Source organism: Neofelis nebulosa, chromosome 4, assembly GCF_028018385.1.
Source record: "Neofelis nebulosa isolate mNeoNeb1 chromosome 4, mNeoNeb1.pri, whole genome shotgun sequence".
NCBI classification, from domain to species: Eukaryota; Metazoa; Chordata; class Mammalia; order Carnivora; family Felidae; genus Neofelis; species Neofelis nebulosa.
This window is the reverse complement of record NC_080785.1, coordinates 159,260,585-159,266,584: the sequence shown is the minus strand read 5'-3', so window position 1 is coordinate 159,266,584 and position 6,000 is coordinate 159,260,585.

The following is a 6,000-nucleotide window of genomic DNA, read 5'->3' as shown; positions in this document are numbered from 1 at the left end:
GAGGTTGCACTGACCCCCAGAAAGAGGCAAAGGACATCATTAATTTTCACATGAACAGTTTACTCACATAGTTGAAATGCTACCATTTATATTGTGCAGTCAAGAAGTTCATTTCGGTATCTTGTCCCTTTTGTCCCCAAAGGATTGTCCTTTTGAAGAGATTCCCTCCTGTTTCACCTCAGATTAGGTGTTTTGGTCTCATTCTCCACACTCCCCAGCACAGGTCATGCATTTTACTGTTTTACTAAGAATATCTTTCCTGCATGGGAGGAATATGTGCTGATTGTCAAACATATTCCAGGCATTGTGTAGGCAATGAGCATGGGATACTGAAAAAAAAACGCAAGTATCATCCAATGATGGAGAATGAATGGAAACAAATAAAAATACTAATAAGACATTAGAGGGTGTCAAAGTGCTATGAAGAGAACAAAAGTAGATATAAAGGAGAGCGTGGATACGAGTGTCGTTCTGTAATTGGTATTTGGTCAAGACCCGTAACAGGTGACATTTGAACAGAGACTTCAGTGAAAGGAGGGCAGGATCTGCAAGCATTTCTGGGGAAGTGTGTGTTGGCTGAGGGAATGGCCTCTGCTAAGACCCAGAGGATCGTACTACTTGGAGCTATTGGGGTCCAAAATAGGAAGCGTTGTGTGAAGAGGAGTAAAGAGGAGAGAAATCAGAGATGGTGTCAGGTAATTTCAAAGAAATGGATGGCCTCATTACTGGTTCCCTTTAGAGGGAAAGGAGTCACTCACCCACACTATATACTGCTTATATTTTAGAATCTATCTGGAAAGCCTCCTGTACATTGACAAGGAGCCCTCCTGAATACCCTGTGCTGATTGAGTGCTGGCTTCTGTATTAGTAGAGTCAACTTAGAATATATTAGCTAAGGCACCCCTGCTCTGGAAACGGATCCCCCGCCACAAGACAAGACACACACACACACACACACACACACACACACACAGCAAATCATCACTCCCTGAGCTGTGTTCTTCCATGAGTTCTCACCTCCAGCCCCAATAATTAAGCTCAGAGTGGCTATAAACCAATGTGGCCAGATCCATTATCATTCCTCACAAACGATGTAAAAATGGTACCTGAATTCCAATGATTGAGTTTCTTATGGACAAATACAATTGACAGGTCAGACTCGCATGCTTATTTTCTGTCCTGCATTTACAGAAAAACAAACCGTCTGCTCAAAATCAGAGAAACACAGACACACACACACACACACACACACACACAGAGGCAAGAGAGTGAAATGAAATTGAAGTGACACAAAAGATTTCATGGTTCATATGGTCACTGAAACCTGAGGGGCCGTGAAGAAGAAAGAGCATCCTGAGGTCTGACAACATTCCAACTCTTGTTACCTCCTTGATGCCCAGCAAAAATAGTAAGGAGCAAAATTAAATTCAGTCACAAGACGACATTAGTGGGATCTTCAGGGTGTGCATCGTCTTACAGAGTGAATGCTCCAAGAGAAAAGTGTGCTAAGGGAATAAATCCACCCTTCGGCACAGGAAATATGCAAAGCACAGCAAAAGTTGGACAGGTCATAATGGAAGGTAAGAGACTTGCTTTTTCTTTGAAAAAGCACCTTGAGACTTGCTATTTCTTTGACCAATTGGATGTCCTGTGATCTTAGAGAAGGTGGGACAAGTCCCTTTCACTTTTTAGACGTGGCGTCTTTTCTCTGTTTTTCCTGGGCTTTGTGTTGTGATCTTTTTGACCGAGTGTTGGGCACACTCTGGTCCTGTTTCTGGTTTGCACAACACCCAAAGGTTTGTTCAGACCTTGCTCCACAGAATTCTGCACACACCGTGACAGTCAGTCTAGGCTCTGAATCACCGTCTTCATAAGATTTCTGCCTGAGGCTCTTACACCACACACTTAATTCATTCTACTATGACTCTGCCATATAAGGCAAGTATCAAAGGAACAGGACCTTCTCTGACCTTGTCCACTGTGGTTTTTCAGGAAGGCATGGTCAGCCAAGCACATGACCATAGAGATCTCCAGGTTCTGGGCTAGGCTGGTGGCTGTGTGGTGACCTCAAGTGAATGCACCTGGCTTTGATTCTCTCTGACCCTTTCCTGCTGGACCTGCTGGGCACCCGGAATCACGTGGCTGGGAGCTCTGAGGGAGAGGTGTCCATGTGGCTGTCTGAATTCCTCCCGGATGGTTATCGGTGGCAACTAAACCCTCTCCCTGCAGAAGATGGTGGGAAGGAGGCTAGCATGAGTCATCCAGCCAAGCTTCGGACTCTAGAAGCAACAATCAGGTCCCATCGCCCCCGGTGGCACAGGGGGAGGGACTGCACAGAGGAGACATTTATAGTTTCCTTTGTCTGTTCATGAGGCATGTTTCCCTCCTGCTTGTCCAACCTGCAGCACATGATTTCCCTGGGGGACACTGGTCTGGACACAAAGAAAGATTTCCTGGAGTTTCTGTGTTCCCAATAGACCAGGTCATAACTGCGTGACCCCTGTGTTGATTACTCCTACCTTGTGAGTTCTGTCACTCCCAGAATTCAAATATCCCAGCACCTAATCCCAACCCTGATTTTAACATTTTCCCACAGTCTAAGACTAAGCAATCAGTCTGGATTAGATCCCTTGGATCTCCAAAATGTTGGCTTATGGTGGAGACCTGAGCCGAAATCAAGAGTTGTTCGCTTCTACGACTGAACCACCCAGGCGCCCCCAGATATTCATTTAAATATGTTGTGTATAGATATGGCCCCCATTAAGGGATTCCTTCTGCCACATTGATGTAGGGTGTTTTTTTTTTGTCAAAAATCTTCTTCTGTAAGTAACGACATATTTTATAATTTCACTGAGAAATTCTTCATATTCAAGAATATAAATTGAGGGGCGCCTGGGTGGCGCAGTCGGTTAAGCGTCCGACTTCAGCCAGGTCACGATCTCGCGGTCCGTGAGTTCGAGCCCCGCGTCAGGCTCTGGCCTGATAGCTCGGAGCCTGGAGCCTGTTTCCGATTCTGTGTCTCCCTCTCTCTGACCCTCCCCCGTTCATGCTCTGTCTCTCTCTGTCCCAAAAATAAAAAAAATAAAAATAAAAAAAAAACGTTGAAAAAAAAAATTAAAAAAAAAAAAAGAATATAAATTGAGTGTTGACCATGTTTCAGGCAATGAGTACAGGGTGTGGTGAAGAATGTAAATCCCTAGAATCATGGAGAAAAAATATATATGCAAACAAGAGAATTCTATAACTTTTCAGATGGTGAGGGCTGCTGTGAAGAAAAGAAAAGCAGGAATAAAAAGGGAGCCAATAAGGCATTCTGTTTTAGTGATTGATAGGCAAATTCTGCAAACAGGTGACATTGTAACACAGAACACATATAAGACAGAAAGGATTATGTGGGAAGCCTTTACCTGGCAGAGGGAATGGCCAGTACAAAGGCCCCAAGGAAAGTATTGTTTCAGAAGTTCAAGGCAAAAAGCAAAGCCAGTGCTGCAAGGGCAATGAGCCTGATGGAGACTGATGACAGACGCTGTCACACATGTGAGGAGGAAGTGGCCTCTCTGCTACAACTGTGATCTCAAGGCACACGACCGTCCTTGCCCACGCTACATCTCCCTCTGTATACATCATGGTCTCAAGGCATCCAAGGAGTTGCCACAGATCCCCTTCTTGGTGCCTTCTCTTGACTGAGTTCTGGCCCCTGTATTGCGTCATCTTGGGATTTCTGAGTCCTGGCCCCCCTTTTTTTAAAATATGAAATTCATTGTCAAATTGGTTTCCATACAACACGCAGTGCTCATCCCCACAGGTGTTCTCCTCAATACCCATCACCCAACCTCCCCCTCCTCCCGCCCCCATCAACCCTCAGATTGTTCTCAGTTTTTAAGAGTCTCTTCTGGTTTGGCTCCCTCTCTAACTTTTTGAGGACTGCTCACCCTTCACCAGTCACAAGACACCATGGCCTCCTGGGTTGTGTATTTCCCTGTCTTCACAGACCTCACCATCCCGGTTATGCTTGGAATGGACACAACCCAAGGAGGCCAGATCAGACATCTTTTCCCTGCAAAGTATAGAAATGGTTCCCAGAAATGCCAGTTCTTAAGCCTCCCATGGACAAATGAATTTGAGGCTCCATATTGGAATGGCAAGTTTCTGTTGTGATTTACACAAACATAAAACAGTCTGTTCAACAGACAGCGAGGCAGAGAGTCGGGGTGGAGGGGCAGTGAATGAAACGGATGAGGCAGAGCAATTATCTAAGAAACTCGTGTGATTCCTGAGACACTGGGAGGTAAAATAAACTGCCATTGCCTTAATAGTAAGTTAAAGGAATAGAATATGGAAGATCAACATAAGTGTGAGCATCCACTCTATGAAACAGACACAGCCAATGAATAAATACATCACTTAAACAAACAAATGAACACAGCCATCACCCCTCCTGCACTAAGTTGAATGGGCTCTCAGGTGAAGACAGGTTAATGAACTTGGCTTCCATTCTTCTGACCCTCTCATCCACGGCACACGGGGCCGTTGGGCTCACCTGGCTGGGGTGTCTGACAAGGTCTCCTTGTGACAAGTCTGAATGCCTCCCTGGACTGCAGATGGTAAGGACTAACGCTCTGTTCTCAGCTGAGACAGCAGGACGGAGTAAAGCATGGGCCCCCAGCCATAATTAAGGCTTGGAAGAACAGAGGGAGACCTTGTCCCTTCCCATCCAAGGTCACACAGGCTGACAGGAGACCAGAGAGTATTTACAGCTCCCCGTATCTGCTCATTAGGCTCATTTCCCTCTTGGTACCCCAGCCTCTGATCTCATATTCCCAAGTGGAAAACTGCTCTGGACACAAGTAGTTTTTCCTAATGAATCTCGGTTCGCAAAAGACTAGGTCAGAGACCAAGTGAATGCAATTCTTTTTTTCCTCCCCTTTTCCCTGAACTTGTCCCCTTCCTGATGTGTAAATCGTCTGGCACCTTATCTCGGCCGAGACACGCTTTCCTCCAAGTCTAAGACCAAGGAACCCTCCGGGATTAGTCCTCTTTGCCTTCCAAGCATTGCCTGTCCTAGGGACCCAGCTGTAGCATTTCTAGTGCTGTCTGTCTGTCTCTTTGTTTGTTTTTGAGAGAGAGGGAGAGAGAGAACATTAGTGGGGTAGAGGAAGGAGGGAGAGAGGGACTGAAAGAAGCTTGTTTAATGTTTATTTATATATTTTAAGAGAGAGAGTCAGAGAAAGAGGGAGAGAGAGAATCCCAAGCAGTCTCCATGCTCAGTGCAGAAGCAATCTGGGGGCTCAGTTCCAGATCATGGGGTCATGTCCTAAGCCGCAATCAAGACACGGAAGATGAACCCACTGAGCCCATGAGACGACCCAGTGTCTGCTGTTGTTCTCAACAGCACCGATAGGAATCTACCCAAGGACACGGGAGTGCTGACGCACAGGGGCACGTGCACCCCAATGTTTCGAGCAGCGCTTTCAACAACAGCCAAATTATGTAAAGAGCCGAAATGTCCATCAACTGACAAATGGATACAGAAGTTGTCATTTATATACACAATGGAATCCTAATTGGCAATGAGGAAGAATGAAATCCTGCCATTTGCAGCAACATGGATGGAACTAGAGAGTGTTATGCTAAGTGAAAGAAGTCAAGAAGAGAAAGACAGATACCGTATTTTTTCACTCATAGGTGGATCTTGAGAAACTTAAGAGAAGAGCATGGGGGAGGGAAAGGGGAAAAGAGAGTTAGAGGGAGGGAGGCAAACATAGGAGACTCTTGAGGACTGAGAACAAACCAAGTGGGGGGAGAGGGGAGAGAGGGGGATGTGCATTGAAGAAGGCACTTGTTGGGATGAGCACTGGGTGTTGTATGGAAACCATTTTGACAATAAATTTCATATATTAAAAAAAAGAAAAAATAATAAAGCAGAGAAATGACTTCTGATAATAAAACTTGGGTGCCACAGAGATTGGCTTCAAGACACTTTTTCTGTCACTTATTTTA